The 20,263-nt window shown below is 40.2% G+C and overlaps 1 protein-coding gene across 5 annotated transcripts in view; it reads right to left on the reverse strand.

The window, feature by feature from the left end:
• LOC140714427 (adenosine kinase-like) overlaps positions 1 to 20,263 on the reverse strand; it is a 283,738-nt gene that overhangs the window by 30,103 nt on the left and 233,372 nt on the right. The gene's annotated exons all lie outside the window — the stretch shown is intronic.

The raw sequence follows: 20,263 nt of genomic DNA on the forward strand, positions 1-20,263 counted from the left end.
AACAAGAGAGCTTGTCTTTAGACATATGAGCCCTATGTACCACTTTAAATTGTAGGAGAGAAGGACGAGCACATAATGATGAAGAATTAACCATTTTGAAAATAGCCCTCCAGGTCTCATCAGATAATGAAGACTGTAAATCCTTTTCCCAATCTTTTTAAATTTTGTCTAAAGGAGGCATTCTCAATCGCAACAACAGACCATAAATATAAGATATTGAGCCATTATCAAAAGGTTTCAAATTAAAAATTACATCTATTATGTTCTTATCCGGGCTGGTAGGAAATATATGTAGTTTAGAGCTTAAAAAATCTCTAATCTGTAGATATCGAAAAAAGTGCATATTTGATAGGTTATATTTCATTGACAGCTGCTCAAAAGAAGAAAGAATCCCTCCAACAAACTGATCCTGAAATTGTTTAATGCCTAATCTATCCCATTCTCTGAAAAACATCAGTTGTAGATGGTTTAAAAAAAATAAGAAAAAATAGGACTAGAAAGGGAAAATCTCATTAAACTGAAATGTTTTCTAAACTGTAGGCAGATCTTCAAAGTGTGTTTAATCACCAAACTGTCAGTTAATTTATTTAAAGATAAGAGGGGATCCAAGAAGAGAAATGATAGAAAATTAGAGTTGGCTTCCAAAAAGACCCATATTGGACAATCCTCACAATTAATATAATATAACCCTAACCAGAACGTATGTCAATTGCCCAATAATATAACCTAAAATTGGGTAGAGCAAGGCCTCCACTCTTTTTAATTTTTTTAAGGTGAGCTTTAGTTAATTCGGGTTTTCTGTTCTTCCATATGTAGGAAGAAATTGAATCTGAAGAATCAAAAAAAGACTTAGGAATAAAAACAGGTATGGCTTGAAAAAGGTATATAAATTTAGGTATAATATTCATTTTAATAGAATTGATTCAACCAATCATTGATAAAGAGAGAGGCGACCAATTAGAAAGTGTCTTTTTCACATAATTCATTAAGGTCAGACAATTTTCTTTGAATAGATCTTTATAATTCTTAGTGATTGTTACACCCAAATATGTAAATTGTTTTCTTACAATTTTAAAAGGAAGATTAGTATTGGTTGGTATCAAATTATTTAAAGGAAACAATTCACTCTTATGTAAATTCGATTTATATCCTGAAAACTGATTAAAATTAGTCAGTAAAAGAAACACAGAGGGTAAAGAAGTTGGAACATTAGATATAAAAAGCAATAGATCATCAGCATAAAGCGAGACTTTATGAATAGTACTTTTCCTTAAGATACTGGTGATATCTTTAGACTCTTGAAAGGCAATTGCTAAAGGTTCTAATACCAAATCAAAAAGCAAAGGACTCAGTAGACATCCTTGTCTGGTTCCACGTTGGAGTTTAATTGGTTTAGAAATCTGAAAATTAGTAAGGACCCGAGCAGAGGGAGATAATTAAAGTAATTTAATCCAATGAATAAAATTGGGCCCAAAATTAATTTTTTCTAAGGTTTTAAATAGGTAATTCCATTCAACTCAACCAACGGCCTCCGCATCCAGAGAAATCACACATTCAGATATTTCCTTAGATGGAAAATGCAAAACATTTAACAGTTGCCATATATTAAAATGGGAATATCGATTTTTAATAAATCCTGTCTGATCATCAGATATTACAGAAGGCATAATATTTTCGAGTCTACGGGCCAGAACTTTAGATAGGATCTTAGCATCAACATTGAGTACAGAGATTGGTCCATATGAAGAGCATTCAGTGGGATTTTCATTCTTTTTAAGAATAAGCGAAATAGGAGCTTCATAAAAAGTCTGTGGCAACCTACCCACCTTGAAAGAATCAGTAAGGTTAGAACATAAATAAGGTATAAGCAATGAAGAAAAATCCTTATAAAATTCTCCAGAGAATCCCTTAGGTCCTGGAGATTTCCAAGAATGCAATGAATGTATAGCCTCAGTGATTTCCTCCTGAGAAATAGGTTGATCCAACTGCTTTTGATTATCAACCAAAAGTCCAGGAATATTTAACTGGTCTAGAAAATTGTTCATTGCAGTATTATCTTTAACAGAATCAGAACTATACAATTTAGAATAAAATTCTCTAAAAGTATCATTTATATCAAAAATGGTTAGTTGTCATATCATCATTAGTTTTGCAAATTTCTTTAATTTGCCATTTAGCTATAGAGGTTAGCTTAGTCAATAGTTTACCAGTTTTTTCTCCATGTATATAGAATTGGTTTCTTTTAAAAGTTGGCTTTCAATTCTTACGTTATAAGATCATATTTAGTTTTAATTTCAATACATCTTTTGTATAGCTCAGGGTCTGGTGCCAAAGCATATTTCTGGTCTAATTGATTAACTAAATCAGTTCTCTCTTTATTAGCTTTTTTCTTAATATATGCAGTATAGGAGATAATTTGTCCTCTAATATATGCCTTAAGACTGTCCCAAATGATAAGATTAGAAGTCTCTTCCAACGCATTTTCTTCAAAAAGAGTAATTTGATTCTCCAGGAATTTTAAAAAGTCCTCATCAGATAACAAAGTTAAATTAAAACACCAGGATCTGTTCATATGAGTGAAACCAGGAAGCTTTAAAAAATACAGGAGAATGGTCGGATAGAGCTATCTCTTTATATTCAGTGGATCGAACTAATGGAATCAGTTGACTATCAATAAAAAAAAATCAATACTGGTACAGGAATGATGAACATGAGAGAAGAATGAATACTCCCTTTCTGTTGGGTAAAAAAAACACCAGACATCAACAATATCACACTTCGTTAGAAAGGATTGAATAAATAAAGCTGATTTATTAGGTGTGGCTGATTTAAGAAAAGAATTATCTAATACTGGGTCTAGACAACAATTTAAATCTCCTCCCATCACTAAAGAGTAAAAACTCAAATCTGGCAGGAATGAAAAGAAACGCTCAAAATATCCTGAGTCATCCACATTGCAAATACAATTAGTACACATTAGCAAATACAATTAATTTATTACCGTAGATTCCGGATTTTAAGCCGCTACTTTTTTCCCACATTTTGAACAGCTTTGAACTTTGCGGCCTTTAAAACGGAGCGGCTAATACATGATTTTTTTCATGCCGCCTCGTAAACATTTTGCCTCATAACAGTAGACCAATAAAATTGATGAGTAGTTCACAGAGGTCCAATGAAATTGTACGATAAGTCAAGCGCACTTTCACAATTAAATTATTGTAAATCAGTCATTTGTACTCACCCTCATCAACATGGAAAACACTCGAAGAAAAGCATTGTGCTGCCTTTATGGCAGTTATTTAGTTTATAATATTTTCGCTTAGTAATTCATTTTCTAGTTAAAGTTAGAAGAGTTTTAACTATATTTGTTTTCTGTACTACATCGCGGGATGCTATGACGTCACACCCGGTTTCGCCGCGTCTTGTGGGAAAAATGCCGTTTGCGATAAACGGAAAGGGGGGGGGGGGAGCGCATTACGCGAGCGGCTTTGGATCTGAGCGAACGCTGCTTTTAAATGCCGTTTGCGATAAACGGGACGGCGGAGCGAAAACGCTGCTTTTAAGTTAAAGGCGATCAATAACTTTTCCTGGTAGGCTGCAGTATATATATTTTTTACCAGTCGTTAGGAGATATTGGAATGTTGTTCAGTAAAGAAGTATACGCAACGTATATTTAAAAGTAGCCGCGTTACGGGCACGGTTCGAAAAAAAGCATTTGCAATATGTATTTGTTTTTGTTACCATATGGATTTAATTAAAAGTTAAAAAATCCTCACGTGTAATATCTTTCTGTGTAAATATCTCATATTACAACGTGGGACACCTGCGGCCGAAAATCCGGTGCGGCCTTTACAAGTAAAAAATTGATTTTATTTCTAAAATTAGAGCCAGCGGCTTTTAATCAGGTGCGCTCTGTAGTCCGGAATCTACGGTATCTAGTTTCCCTGACACTATGACAAATCACCCATTAGGGTCAGAGACAACTTTATGTTGAACAAAAGGAAATTGTATTATCTATAAAAATTGAGACCCCTCGAGATTTTGCTCTGAATGAGCAGTGAAATTGTAGACCTCTCCACCGATTAAAAAGGCATGCGTTGTCACAACTACGTAAATACGTTTCTTGTAGAAAAATAATGGGGGACCTTAACTTTTTAATATAATCAAAAATCTTATTCCATTTCACAGGATGATTTAACCCTTTCACATTAAAACTTAGTAAATTAATATTTCGATCCATTATAAATTCTAACTAACAGAAGAGTTAAAAGATACGACCATAAATTATTAGAACCAGAGTACAAACCATAAAATAAGGTACTCAAACAGAAAATTTGGATGGAAGCCCAACCCAGCTTCCAGAGAAAAATGAAAACCCACCCCCCTCCCCCTCCCAAAGCCAAAAAGCCGGCTAAAGAACAGTAGGAATGCTAAACCCTAAAGACAACCCTCCCAAAGAAATCCTGCTGGCAAAACCCCAATCATCCAAGGTTATTATGTTCCTACCAAGACAAAACAGAAAAAAAAACTTAGATCAAAAATCCAAAACATAAGAGGATTCATTTTAACAATTTCAAAAAGTATATATAGAAAAACCTAAAAAAAAGTAGTAAAAAAATCAAAGAAAATATTTAAAAAAAACAAGATATATAAACAGTCAAAACATAGGTTTATTAAAACCTTATTCAATCAAACATTAAAAAGATAATTACTCTTGTAAGAGATATAACGCAATTAATCTTCTGCTTTCAAAAACTTCTGTGCGTGTTCAACCGATCCCAGCCATTTCTGCACACCATTTTTCAGAACGATTCTAAGACGTGCGGGGAAGCAAAGGGAGGGTTTAAACCCTTTATTATAAAGCAGCGACATGACCTCTTTGTACTTAGCACGTTCAGCTATAACCTCCGGTGTATAATCTTCCACGAATCTGATCATCTTCCCATTGTAATCGATCATTCCTACTCGACGTTTATGACGGATTAAAAGATCCTTAGTACAAAATTTGTGAAAACATAACATAACTAATCTTGGACGCTCTCCCAACTTTGGTTTGGGGGCTAGTGACCAGTGGGTACTGTCCAACTTAGGCACAGAGGGCAATAAAACAGGGAATGGCTGCTTCAGAAAACTTGCAAAGAATTCCATGGGGTGGGCATGGAATCAATTGATTCTTCGAGACCCAGAATACGTAGATTGTTCCTTCTGCTTTCCAAGTTGGTAATCTTCTTTGTTAATTTTTCATTAGATAATGATAATTTTTTGCAGAGCTTATTCATGTCTTTTAAGTCCACTTCTAGTATCCACAAAGTTTCTTTATTCTCCTAGAGTTCCGTTCTTTGCTTTTTAAGGAAATCTCCAATTGATTCCAAAGTAGTTGGAGAATCATTTTCTTTTTATTTTGCAGAGGCTTTAGCCTTTCTCAAAGACATAATAGAGCAATATTAAGATTTATAATAAGGCTGCAAAAAACTGGTAGGAAACAAAAAGATAGATAAGGTAGGAGCAAGCTCAAAAAGATGTTACCCCACTGGATGCCAGTAGGGCTCTCCCACATCTATCCATGCTTCTTACGTTGAAAAGATCAGCCCTGTCTCCAACACTATGAATAAATTCCTAGCCTGTCCAACCTCTGCTTACATTCCAATAAACTTTATGGACGTTCCACTAGAGTGGGGAACAGGTAAATGTGATGCTCATGTTCAGTGGTGAGTAGCAAACCAAGAAGGAGGGTGGGGAAAGGGGTATGTTGGCTATAAATTCTGCAGTATTTTTCTGGAGTGGTGGAGGCTGTGGGAAAACTTTACAAAAGTTTATAAGATTATGAGGGGTACAGACAGACAGCCATTATCTTTTTCCCAGGGTTGAAATAACTAATAAATTAAATCATATATTTAAGGTGAGGGAGGAAGATCTTTTTTACACAAAAGGGGGTGGGTGCCTGGAATGTGGTGATGGGGGTGGTGTTACAGGTAAATACAATAGAGGTGTTTAATAGCTAGGCACATAAATGTGCAGAGAATAAGGGTAGAAGGACATTGTGTAGGCAGAAAGAATTAGTTTAGTTAGCTGTTTAATTACTAGTTTAGTTTGGCAAAGCATGTGGGCCTAAGGGCCTGTTCCTGGTCTAAGTAGATCTACTTATCTAGTTGCAACTATAACCCAAAGTAACATATATTCTGCAATTCTGAAATACTTAATGGATCATACTGTAATATAGGGAAATGTGGGGACAGTTTGTATGAGGAATATTTAACAGATAACTGGTTCTGGTCACCTTGGCTGAGGAATAAATATTGATTAATATCCCAAGAGAACTCTGAGATTTCTCAAAGAACGTGACAAGGTTTAATCTTTCTATTGAAATTAAGCAGAATTCAATAGTGCACCATTTTCTTCCCACTAAAAAGAAAGCTCCGTTTCTTTTAAAATTTTCACAGTGGCTGTGAAATCCCAGCTGTTTGATTTATCTTTGACCAGACTGACATCACGATCCAAAATGGAAAGATCCCACTGAATACGCAGAACTATTTCTTGGTATCAAGAGGGTGGGCTAAGGAGAGTTTGCAAAGAATCAGCAGTCAACAAGTAGGACATATAGAGTCCATGGCAGAGAGTCATTAGGAATGTTCTAGTACAGGGGGACCTCAGGCTGTCGGACATGTAGAGTCATAAGGAGTGTTCTTGTACAGGGGGACCTCAGGCTGTCAGACATGTAGAGTCAATGGCAGAGTCATAAGGAGTGTTCTTGTACATGGGGACCTCTGGCTGTCGGACATGTACAGTCAATGGCAGAGTCAATAAGGAGTGTTCTTGTACAGGGGGACCTCAGGCTGTCGGACATGTAGAGTCAATGGCAGAGTCATAAGGAGTGTTCTTGTACAGGGGGACCTCTGGCTGTCGGACATGTACAGTCAATGGCAGAGTCATAAGGAGTGTTCTTGTACAGGGGGACCTCAGGCTGTCGGACATGTACAGTCAATGGCAGAGTCTTAATGAGTGTTCTTGTACAGGGGGGCCTCAGGCTGTCGGACATGTAGAGTTAATGGCAGAGTCATAAGGAGTGTTCTTGTACAGGGGGACCTCAGGCTGTCAGATATAGTAAATGCTGGAGTTGTTAGGAATTTCTTGCACAAGAGGGCACTGAAATTGGCAAGACAGACAGATAGTGTAGTGAAGAGGCATTCAGTGTGCTTTCCTTGATATTGGTATTGGTGTTGGTTTATTATTGTCACGTGTACCAAGATATAGTGAATAGCTTATCTTACATATTGTTCAATACAGATCAAATCATTACACAATGCATTAAGCTGGAATGTAAGGCTGGTCCGGAAGGTAAGTCACTTGGCATTCAGGATAAAGTGATAAGTTGGATGCAACAATGGCTCAGAAGCCAGAGAGTTGTGGTAGGTTGCAGTCTCTTTGACTAGAGGCCTGTTGTGGTTTGTCATCTATATCAATGATCTGCAACATAATGTGATAAACTGGATCAGTAAATTTGTGGATGACACTAAGATTGGGGGTGTACTTGAGAGCGAGGAAAGCTATCATAGCTTGCAGGAGGATCTGGACTAGCTGTAAAAATGGGCAGAAAAATGACAAATGGCATTTAGTGTGGACAAGTGTGAGACACACTGAGAAGACCAACAGGGTAGGATGTACATGGTGAGCGGTAGGGTACTGCAGAGTCCAGTAGAACAAAGAAATCTGGGAAATCAGATGCATAATTCCAAGAAAGTGACGTCACAGGTAGATAGGGTTGTAAAGAGAGCTTTTGTCACATTGGCCATCATAACGTACTGAGTACAGGAGTTGGGATGTTATGTTGAAATTATACAAGATGCTGGTGAGGCCTAATTTGGAATATTGTGTATGGGTCTGTCACCTACCTACAAGAAAGATGTCAATAAGATTGAAAGGGTGTAGAGAAAATTTACAAGAATGTTGCCAAGAGTCAAGGACCAAACTTGTAGGGAAAAATTGAATAGGTTATGACTTTATTCCCTATAGTGTAAGCGTAAGAAAATGAGGGGAGATTTGATAGAGGTATATCAAATTATGAGGGGTATATAAATGGCAATCTCAAGCAGGCATTTTTCTACTGAGGTTGGGTGAGACTAGAATTAGAAGTTATAGTTTAAGGGTGAAAGATGAAATACTTAAGGGTAACTGAATGGGGAATTTGTTCACTTGAGTGTGGAATGAGCTGCCAACAGAAGTGGTGGATATGGGTCTGATTGTAACATTTATGAAATGTTTGAATCAGTATATGAATTCGGGGAAGGGGGAAGGAGTATGAAGGACAATGCCCCAGCATGGGTTGTTGGATCTAGACAAGACTAATAGTTTGGCATGGATTGAAGAGCCTGTTTCTGTGCTGTAGTGCTCTATGACTCGAAGCCCAATTCTATGCTGGATATCTCTAAGGCTCTTTATATTCAATTCAAGATTCAGAGGGGTAGAAATGGTTACAGAAGTGGGAATGGTAAACTGGCAAATCACTTGAATTGCATTAACACTCAGGTCAAGCTGCCCCCTGCCCTCTTTCCTGAGTGATCGCTTCAGTGAGTTTCTTTGTTGTGTCTGTTCATTCAACATATTTCCTACTTTGCCAGCACTGACATAACATAGAACATAGAAATCTACAGTGCATTACAGGCCCTTTGGCCCACAATGTTTTGCCAACTGCCTAGAATTTCCCTAGCGCATAGCCTCCATTTTTCTAAACTCCATGTACCTATCTAAGAGTCTCTTAAAAGACCCTTTTGTATCTGTCTCTACCACCGTTGCTGGCAGGGCATTCCACACACCCACCAATCTGTGTGAAAAACTTACCCCTGACATCCCCTCAGTACCTATTTCCAAGCACCTTAAAACTATGAACCCTTGTATTAGCCATTTCAGCCCTGGCAAAAAGCCTCTGACTCTCCACCACCCCCCCCCCCCCCCATCATGTTCTACACCTCTGTCAGGTCACCTCTCATCTTCTGTTGCTCCATAGAGAAAAGGCCAAGTTCATTCAATCTATTCTCATAAGGTATGCCCTCCAATCCAGGCAACATTCTTGTAAATATCCTCTGCACACTCTCTATACTATCTACATTCTTCTTGTAGTGAGGTACTAGAATTGAACACAGTACTCCAAGTGGGTCTGACCAAGAAGGTCTGGTATAGCTGTAACATTACCCCATGGCTCTTGAACTCAGTCCCACTGTTCATGAATGCCAACAAGCCATACACCTTCTTAACAACACTGTCAACCTGCACAGTAGCTTTGAGTGTCCTGTCAACACAGACCCCAAGATCTCTCAGATCCTCCACAGTGCCAAGAATCTTACCCTTAATATTATATTCTGTCTTCAAATTTGACCTACTGAAATTAACCATTCCACATGTAACATCTTTGCCCAATTTGCTCCCATTTGTCTAGAGAGAGTACAGAGGAGATTTACTAGAATGTTACCTGGGTTTCAGCACCCAAGTTACAGAGAAAGGTTGAACAAGTTAGGTCTTTATTCTTTGGAGCGTAAAAGGTTGAGGGGAAACTTGATAGAGGTATTTAACATTATGAGGGGGATAGATAGAGTTGACGTGGATAGGCTTTTTCCATTGAAAGTAGGGGAGATTAAAACAAGAGGACATGAGTTGAGAGTTAAGGGGCAAAAGTTTAGGGGTAACACGAGGGGGAACTTCTTTACTCAGAGTGGTAGCTGTGTGGAAAGAGCTTCCAGTAGAAGTGGTAGAGGCAGGTTCGATTTTGTCATTTAAAAAAAAATTGGATAGGTATATGGACAGGAAAGGAATGGAGGGTTATGGGCTGAGTGCAGGTCGGTGGGACTAGGTGAGAGTAAGCGTTCGGCACGGACTAGAAGGGCCAAGATGGCCTGTTTCCGTGCTGTAATTGTTATATGGTTATATGGTAAACTAGCGTTGCCCCCGGCAACACTGTAATTGAGTTCGTGTGGATACTGTGTGATGCACCCCCAGTACAAGTACACAACATAAAATATCAGACAGTACACCATATACAATTAAAGGATTACACTTTATAATTATTTCTGGCGATGAGTTAGTAGAAACAAGTACAATAAAGGCGCCAAGTTAGTAAACTTATCAGCACGCACAACACGCTGGAGGAAGTCAGCAGGTCGGGCAGAATCTGTGGAATCGAACAGTCAACGTTTCGGGCCGAGACCCTTCGTCAGGACTGAAGAGGGAGGGGACAGGAGCCCTATAAAGAAGATGGGGGGAGTGTGGGAAGGAGAAGGCTGGTAGGTGCTAGGTGAAAAACCAGTAAGGGGGGAGGGGAAGCAGGAAGGGGATAGGCAGGAAAGGTGAAGAAGGAATGTAAGGGGAAAGCACTATGGGTAGTAGGAGGCGGAACCATGAGGGAGGTGATAGGCAGCTGGAGGAGGAGGCAGAGTGAAACTGGGATGGGGAAGGGAGAGGGAGGGAATTACCGGAAGTTGGAGAATTTAATGTTCATGCCAAGGGGCTGGAGACTACACAGACAGTATATGAAGTGTTGCTCCTCCAATCTGAGCTTGGCCTCATCATGGCAGTAGAGGAGGCCATGTATGGACACATCCGAATGGGAATCTGAAGTAGAGTTCAAGTGGGTGGCAACTGGGAGATCCTGACTGTTGTGGTGGACGGAGCAGAGGTGCTCGATGAAGCAGTCCCCCAATCTGCGTTGGGTCTCACTGATGTAGATGCAATAAATGACCCCAACAGACTCACAAGTGAAGTGTTGCCTCACCTGGAAGGACTGTCTGGGGCCCTGAATGTTGGTAAGAGAGGAAGTGTAGGGACAGGTGTAGCACTTACGCTTGCAGGGATAAGTGTCAGGTGGGAGATCCGTGGGAAGGGACTTGTGGACCAGGGAGTCGTGGAGGGAATGATCCCTGTGGAAAGTGGAGAGGGGTAGAGAGGGAAAGATGTGCTTAGTGGTGGGGTCTTGTTGAAGGTGGCAGAAGTTGCGCAGGATAATGTGCTGGATCTGGAGGAACTCTGTCCCTGTTGCAGTGATGGGAGGATGGGGTGAGGGCTGAAGTGTGGGAAATGGAGGAGATGTGGGTGAGGGCATCATTGATGATGGCAGAAGGGAAACCATAATCCTTAAAGAAAGAGGACATTTGAGATGTCCTGGAATGGAAAGCCTCATCCTGGGAGCAGATGCTGTGGAGACGGAGGAACCGGGAATAGGGAATAGCATTTTCGCATGTGGCAGGGTGGAAAGAGGTATAGTTGAGGTAGTTATGAGAGTCAGTGGGTTTATAGAAGATGTCAGTGGACAGTCTGTTTCCAGAGATGGAGACCAAGAGATCGAAAAAGGGGAGAGAAGTGTCTGAGATGGACCAAGTGAACTTGAGGGCTGGGTGAAAGGAGGCAAAGTTGATGAAATTGATGAGCTCAGCAAGGGTGCAGGAAACAGCACCAATGTAGTCGTTAATGTAGTGAAGGAAAAGTTGGGGAGCAGTACCAGTATAGGTTTGGAGCATAGACTGTTCCACATAACCAGTGAAGAGGCAGGCATAGTTGGGGCCCATGTGAGTGCCCATAGCTACACCCTTGGTCTGAAGAAAGTGGGAAGAGCCAAAAGAGAAGTTATTCAGTGTGAGTACCAGTTCCGCCAACTTTAGAGATCTCTAAAATCTCTGCCCCCAGCTTCAGGCAACTCCTCTGGTGTCCCATCAGACTTTTCCTCCGTGATAATGTGCATGCCCCATGGCCCTGCCTCACCGGGATCACTGATAGACGGTGGCAGTCCCACCGCCATGACGTCAGCACTAGTCTGAACTAACACAAAGCCTGCGTCCGCCACCTTACCAAACTTTCTGGCTACGATCTCAACCTTACCTACAGCTTTAACCATACTCAACCACTGAATTAACACTTCCTCCGAGGTACGTATATCCACCCCACTTAATACGCAGGCATGATTAACCGGTACTTCCTCGATCTCACACCAGTGTTCAACCTTATCTGGGTCCATCTCCACTAACTTAAACCGGGTGTTACACAGTACCCATCACAATTCAGATCCCTGACAAGCAACCCACAATGTAACGTCTTTGCCCAATTTGCTCCCGTTTGTCTAGGGTAAACAAGGGTAATTGCATTGGTGTGGGTGCTGTGTGATGCACCCCCAGAACAAGCCCACAACATAAAATATCAGACAGTACACAATATACAATTAAATGTTTACACTTTATAATTATTTCTTGGTGATGAGTTAGTGGAAACAAATACAATAAAGGCGCCAAGTCAATAAATTTATCAGTTCTGTGCACAAAGAATTTGTTGGAGCTCACGAAATCAGGTATTCTTTCCACCCATCGATCTCCTCCGAACTCTGTTGACCCTTGGCTAGGATCACTCCTGGTGATCTACCAGAGCGCTCGACTCACGTCTGACCTCTCTTGTCCTCCTCGACGAAAAGTCCGCGCATTCCCTCCGGTTCCCACACATACAGATAGAATAACATGACTTCCATTGGCTAGCAAATAAATACAAGTCCCGTTATCACTAATTATAACCCAAACACTGTGCTACAGTGAACCCCTTACCTTAGCAGTTAACATTACAGAGAAGCCATGTTGTTAGCTACAACAATTAACATTACAATTAATATTACTGAGAACCCTACACACTTATCTGGGCTGAGGTCCAGCTACCACTTCTCAGCCCAGTCTGCATCCTTTCGATGTCCTGCTGTAACCTCTGAGAAACCCTCCAGAGTATCCACAACACCCCCTAACATTGGCGTCATCAACAAACTTACTACCCACCCTTCTACTTCCTCATCCAGGTCATTTATAAAAATCACAAAGAGAGCTCCCAGAACAGATCTCTGCGACTGGTCACTGACCACCATGCAGAATACAAACCATCTACAACCACCTATTGCCTTCTGTGGGTAAACCAATCCTGGATCCATAAGCAAGGTCTCCTTGGATCCATGCCTCTTCACTTTCTGAAAGACTCTTGCATGGGGAACCTAATCAAATGACTTTCTGAAATACATATACACTACATGCACTGCTCTACCTTCATCAATGTGTTGTTACTTCCTCAAAGAATTCAACCAGGCTTGTAAAGCCATGCTGACTACCCATAATCTGATTATGTCACTCCAAATGCTCATAAATCCTTCCTCACAGGATCTTTTCCAACAACTTGTCCACTACTGAAGTCAGACTCACTGGTTTATAATTTCCTGGGAATCTTTATTCCCTTTCTTGAACAAGGGAACAACATTTGCAACCCTCCAACCCTCCGGTACTTCTCCCATCCCTATTGATGACGCAAAGCTTATCGCCAGAGGTTCAGCAATCTCCTCCCTCGCCTCCCAGAGTAGCCTGGGGTACATCTCATCTGGTCACGGAGACTTATCCAACTTAATACTTTTCAAAAGCTCCAGCACATCCTCTTTCTTAACGTCTATATGCTCATGCGTTTCAGTCCACTGTAAGTCATCCCCACAATTACCAAGGTCTTTTTCCCTGGTGAATACTGAAGCAAAGTATTCATTAAGTACCTCCGCTATCTCCTCCGACTTCATGCACACGCTTCCAGTATCGCACCTGATTGGTCCTATTCTCACATGGCTCATCCTCTTGCTCTTCACATACTTGTAGAATGCCTTGGGGTTTTCTGCAATCAAGCTCATCAAAGCTTTCTCATGGCCCCTTCCGGCTTTCCTGATTCCATTCTTAAGCTCCCTCCTAGCAACCTTGTAATTTTCTAGAGCTCTAACAATACCTAGTTTCTTGAACCTTTCGTAAACTTTTGTTTTCTTAACTAGATTTTCTCCATCCTTTGTACATTACTGAAATTTCATATTGACATTTCTTTCACTGGTTAGCATTTCAGTCCTGACTCTAATCCTGTCTGTGAAACTCATTTGTTCTTATTGTGACAGCATGGCATTCCCCTGTCTGCTCCCACAAGAGGTGTGGGTTGGTAGGGGTTAATCTGAGCAGTGCTAAGATGAAGAAATCTGTATTGGTAAAGAAATACTGCTCTGGAAATTAATGGATCTAAATGCTGACAAAGCTCCACAGAATAATAATCTCCACTTCACGGTATTATAGGAAGGTGGCGGCTGCATTGTGGTCACCCATCAAAGTTCTTTAAACTCTGCAGCAGTTCCTGAGGAACAAGAGGCCAGTAATAGGGAAAGCATTAACTTCACAGGGCAAAGTCAGCATGAAGCAGAAATCATGCTTAACAAATTACTGCAGATTGTTTTTGAAGACATTGTTGGTAGCTTAAGACTAACATCAATGGGATAGGGGTGAGGTACTTGGATGTGTTGGGAACAGTTTGACAGGAAACAGATAGAATAAATAATTAAATCCTCTTCCAGATGGTGGGCAATGAGTTCCACTGTCACAGGGATCAGTGTGGATACCTGGTATTTACATGATGCAGATGAAATTATATGTAGTGCTTCCATACTACGAAATGGATAGGAAGAAGCAATTGAGAAGTGAGCTATGAGGGATATACAGAGGCTCCAGTGTGATTTATACATTGGGTGGGTGGGTGGGCATATGCATGGCAGGTGCAGCTAAAAGAAGCTCGGAGAGAAGCTGTTTTTTTTTAACTGATCGCGGCAAAGAGGCTAGACTGTGCAGGCAAATGACGTAGCGCGCTGAAGGTTTAAAAGGGAGAGTAAGTTTTCAACGGTTATTTAAATCGCAGCAAGAGGCGGAGAAGGAAGAGGTAAAAGAAGCTCGGAGAGAAGCTGATGAAGGGTCTCGGCCCGAAACGTCGACAGTGCTTCTCCTTATAGATGCTGCCTGGCCTGCTGTGTTCCACCAGCATTTTGTGTGTGTTGTTTGAATTTCCAGCATCTGCAGATTTCCTCGTGTTTGCTTGGAGAGAAGCTGTTTTTTTTTAACTGATCGCAGCTTTCAATCTAATTATGGAGAAGGATAGGACTGGACCCAGGGTTGAGATTTTTGATTGGAGAAAGGCTAACTTTGAGGAAATGCGAAAGGATTTAGAAGAAGTGGATTGGGACAATTTGTTTTATGGGAAGGATGTAATAGAGAAATGGCGGTCATTTAAAGGTGAAATTTTGAGGGTACAGAATCTTTTATGTTCCTGTTAAGTTGAAAGGAAAGATTAAAAGTTTGAGAGAGCCATGGTTTTCAAGGGATATTGGAAACTTGGTTACGAAAAAGAGAGATATCTATAATAAATATAGGCAGCATGGAGTAAATGAGGTGCTCGAGGAATATAAAGAATGTAAAAAGAATCTTAAGAAAGAAATTAGAAAAGCTAAAAGAAGATACAAGGTTGCTTTGGCAAGTAAGGTGAAAATAAATCCAAAGGGTTTCAACAGTTATATTACCGTAATAGCAAAAGCATAGTGAGGTATAAAATTGGTCCCTTAGAGAATCAGAGTGGACAGCCATGTGTAGAGCCAAAAGAAATGGGGGAGATTTTGAACAATTTCTTTTCTTCGGTATTCACTAAGGAGAAGGATATTGAATTGTGTAAGGTAAGGGAAACAAGGGGGGTAGTTATGGAAACTATGACGATTAAAGAGGAGGAAGTACTGGCACTTTTAAGGAATATAAAAATGGATAAATTTCCTGGTCCTGACAGGATATTCCCTAGGACCTTGAGGGAGGTTAGTGTAGAAATAGCAGGGGCTCTGACAGAAATATTTCAAATGTCATTAGAAATGGGGATGGTGCCAGAGGATTGGCGTATTGCTCATGTGGTTCCATTGTTTAAAAAGGGTTCTAAGAGTAAACCTAGCAATTATAGGCCTGTCAGTTTGATGTCAGTGGTGGGTAAATTAATGGAAAGTATTCTTAGAGATGGTACATAAAATTATCTGGATAGACAGGGTCTGATTAGGAACAGTCAACATGGATTTGTGCATGAAAGATCATGTTTGACAAATCTTATTGAATTTTTTGAAGAGGTTACGAGGAAAGTTGACGAGGGTAAAGCAGTGGATGTTGACTATATGGACTTCAGTAAAGCCTTTGACAAGGTTCTGCACGGAAGGTTAGTTAGGAAGGTTCAATCGTTAGGTATTAATATTGAAGTAGTAAAATGGATTCAACAGTGGCTGGATGGGAGATGCCAGAGAGTAGTGGTGGATAACTGTTTGTCAGGTTGGAAGCCGGTGACTAGTGGCGTTCCTCTGGGATCTGTACTGGGTCCAATGTTGTTTGTCATATACATTAATGATCTGGATGATGGGGTGGTAAATTGGATTAGTAAGTATGCAGATGATACTAAGGTAGGGTGGCGTTGTGGATAATGAAGTAGGTTTTCAAAGTTTGCAGAGAGATTTAGGCCAGTTAGAAGAGTGGGCTGAATGATGGCAGATGGAGTTTAATGCTGATAAGTGTGAGGTGCTACACTTTGGTAGGAATAATCCAAATAGGACATACATGGTAAATGGTAGGGCATTGAAGAATGCAGTAGAACAGAGTGATCTAGGAATAATGGTGCATAGTTCCCTGAAGGTGGAATCTCATGTGGATAGGGTGGTGAAGACAGCTTTTGGTATGTTGGCCTTTATAAATCAGAGCATTGAGTATAGGAGTTGGGATGTAATGTTAAAATTGTACAAGACATTGGTAAGGCCGAATTTGGAGTATTGGGTACAGTTCAGGTCACCGAATTATAGGAAAGATGTTAACAAAATAGAGAGAGTACAGAGAAGATTTACTAGAACGTTACCTGGGTTTCAGCAACTAAGTTACAGGGAAAGATTGAAAAAGTAGGTCTTTATTCTTTGGAGAATAAAGGTTGAGGGGGGACTTGATAGAGATATTTAAAATTATGTGGGGGATAGATTGAGTTGACGTGGATAGGCTTTTTCCATTGAGAGTAGGGGAGATTCAAACAAGAGGACATGAGTTGAGACTTAGGGGGCAAAAGTTTAAGGGTAACACGAGGGGGAATTTCTTTACTCAGAGAGTGGTAGCTGTGTGGAATGAGCTTCCAGTGGAAGTGTTAGAAGCAGGTTCGGTATTGTCATTTAAAGTAAAATTGGATAGGTATATGGACAGGAAAGGAATGGAGGGTTATGGGCTGAGTGCGGGTCAGTGGGACTAGGTGAGAGTAAGCGTTTGGCACGGACTAGAAGGGCCGAGATGGCCTTTTTCCGTGCTGTAATTGTTATATAGTTATATATGGTTAAATGTGGATAAAATATTTTAATATCCTGGTGTAGTAAATAACTTGCATCCCATTCCCAGTTATTCTCTCAAGGCATTTTCTCAGGGTTCAGAATGATCTCTACCTCTCCATTTATGATGATAAGAAAATGCTTGCATGCTTGTTGTTCCAAGATGGGTGATCCTTGCAGGTCAGACTTGACAGACCTAGTTCTCGGCCCAGTGGCAAGGAAGACCAAGAAATCTGGAGCCAGGTTCTACCATAAGAACGATACACTCTATGAACAGGTATAGATGCACTCTGACCAAACACCAATGATAGAAATACACACAATTATATCCACATCTTCTTCCTTGGACCCTCTGCATCACTTCCCTACCTCGATCCCTACTATTTCAATTTCCCCTACTTCAGTCTCCTTCGTTTTGTCTTCCCTCATCCATTGCTTCCCTGTCACCCTCTTCTCAGCTCCTGTCTCCTCATTTTGTTCTCTTTTTTCCAACTTCTCTGGTGTCCCAGATTACTCCTGCTTGCCCTCTTCCAGATAGACTGCGTGTCTGCCTCCCCCATCACTGCATCAGGTGATGCTGACTTGGCCATTCCAAAACACAAATTTTCTTCTTTCTAAACCATTCTGTTGTTTATTTACTTTTGTCTTTTGGATCATTGTCTTGTTGCTAACCAACTTCTATTAAGCTACAGGTGACGTTCTTTTGTAAAATGTCTTGATACAATTGCGAATTGATTGATCTCTCAACAATTGCAAGCTGTCCAGGCCTTGAGGCTGTTTTGCTGTCCCATACCACGATGCTCCTTCCACCTAGCTTCACAGTTGGGTTGGGGTTTTGGTGTTGGTGTGCAGTGCCCTTTTGCTTCCAAACATAGCAACGTGCACTTTTGCCAAAGAGTTCAACTTTTGTCTCATCTGTCCATAGAACATTGGCCCAGAAGTGTTGTAGAACATCCAGGACATCTTTTGCAAACTTAAAACATGCAGCAATGTTTTTATTTGGAGAGCAGTAGCTTCTTCCATGGTGTCCTTTCATGAACGCTATTCTTGTTCGGGGTTTTTCTTATAGTGGAGAAATGAACAGAGACTTTAGCAATTTCTAGAGATTCCTGCAGGTCTTTTCCTCTTACCCTTGGGTTCTTTTTTCCCTCCTTCAGCATTGTATGGTGTGAGCTTTGCAGGACGCCCACTTCTAAGGAGACTAGTAACAGTATTGAATTTCCTTCATTTGTAGACAATTTCCCCGATCTGACTTTGTGTGTCTTTTTTATAGTGCAAGGCACCTCTACAACCCACACCTCTAATCTCATCTCTTGATTGGAACACCTGACTCCAAATAGGTTTTGTGAAGACAATACCCCAGAGGTATTCACATGCTTTTTTGAACCTAGACTGTGATTGTTGAAATGGTGTACTCAGTATTGATGAGAAGTACGATTGTCTGTTATTAGTTTAGGCAGATTATTGTGTAAGTCTACTATTGTGACTTAGATGATTAGACATTTTATGAGTAATAAATGCAGAAAACCAGGTAATTGCAAAGGGTTCACAAACTTTTTTCTTGCAATTATATATCTTATACACAAAATAGTCAAATATTTACACTAATAGCCTTGGATTAATTTCCCAAAGAAAAAATACAATGTTCTGACTTTTGTGGTAGTCACAATAACACCCCTAGTCTTTGCAAAGTCAATGGTGGAATTTAGAGCTGGTGTATAATACAGAAAGTTTCTGCAGGATTAACGTTCTTTGTTTCCTCCCAATCTCACTGAAAAATGATAACCATTTTGGGAAGCAACACACACAAAATGCTGATAGAACGCAGCAGGCCAGGCAGCATCTATAGGAAGAAGTACAGTCAACGTTTTGGGCCAAGACTCTTCGTCAGGTTCTGCTGAATTGTTGCTTGAATTTCCAGCATCTGCAGATTTCCTCGTGTAACCATTTTGGGAACTTTATTTACCCCAGAGTGTAAATCATGAAGAAACAACAAACTAACAAATGAACAGTCAAAGGGAGCTGGTATTTATTCTGACGTAAGTGTAGGAAAGTCTGACAGGACAGCTCACATTTTCCCATCAGTCAGTTCTTAAAAAAAGTACCAGAATTCAGGCTGGCTGCAGATGACGGCAGCATGGAGTGACGATATCACCCCCAAACTGTAAATTGGCAACCCTCCATTTGATGTGATATGATGGGAAAGATTTTGCTGTACTAATTATAATTGTATGGGATAACTGTCCAACACTGGCAAATAATTTTAACTGGCAAATAATTTTTTAGGTCACAAAGAGAAATAAAAACTACAGCATTTCAATGAAGATTTGAAGGAGTTTCTTTGCCTGAATGTTGTTTATAATCTAAAAGCACACTCTGAAAATTCTGAGTGGAAATTCAAATGGTTTTGGTGAGTTAACCTTACTAAATAGGTGAAACAGGAAGCCTAACAACACATCTGGCTGCCTCATGAAACCTCGAATCCCAGGGGCATTCCAAACTCCAAGACAGTATCACTGTGGCAGTCTTGTAGGAGGAGATGTCACCTGCCTACAGTATCAACAACTCTACACTGGCTACTTTGGGTAGTGATAGTCCCTGGGAAAGGCCATCTGCCAAATGAGCTAAGGCCTTAAAATAAAAAAAAAAGTCATAATTTATGATGGGGGAATAAACTAATGTGTACTTCTTGATTTGCTACTACCTTATTTTGAATATTAGATGACTGGCTTTTTTAAATTGTAGTTACAGATCTCTAATTTAATTTAACCACAGAGCTTCCTTACAATATTTAATAGAATGGTCTTGGATCTGATCTTAAGTATGGTCAATTTTGATCAGAATCTTGGTGAAGAAAATTTGAGGAAGTAACTCCTTCTGTCCAAGCTCAAGAAAACATTCCACCATTAAACCAGTCTACTTGTATAAACTAACTGAGTAACTTTGTTCATTGATCAGCATTGTATGAATAGCATCATCACTGAACACACAACACACTGGAGGAACTCAGCAGGTCAATCAGCTTCTACAGAGGGGAATGGACAGTTGACTTCTCGTGAGTCTGATCGAATCCTGCCAAATAAAACTGTGAATACA

Source organism: Hemitrygon akajei, chromosome 21 (assembly GCF_048418815.1).
Source record: "Hemitrygon akajei chromosome 21, sHemAka1.3, whole genome shotgun sequence".
Taxonomy (NCBI): Eukaryota; Metazoa; Chordata; class Chondrichthyes; order Myliobatiformes; family Dasyatidae; genus Hemitrygon; species Hemitrygon akajei.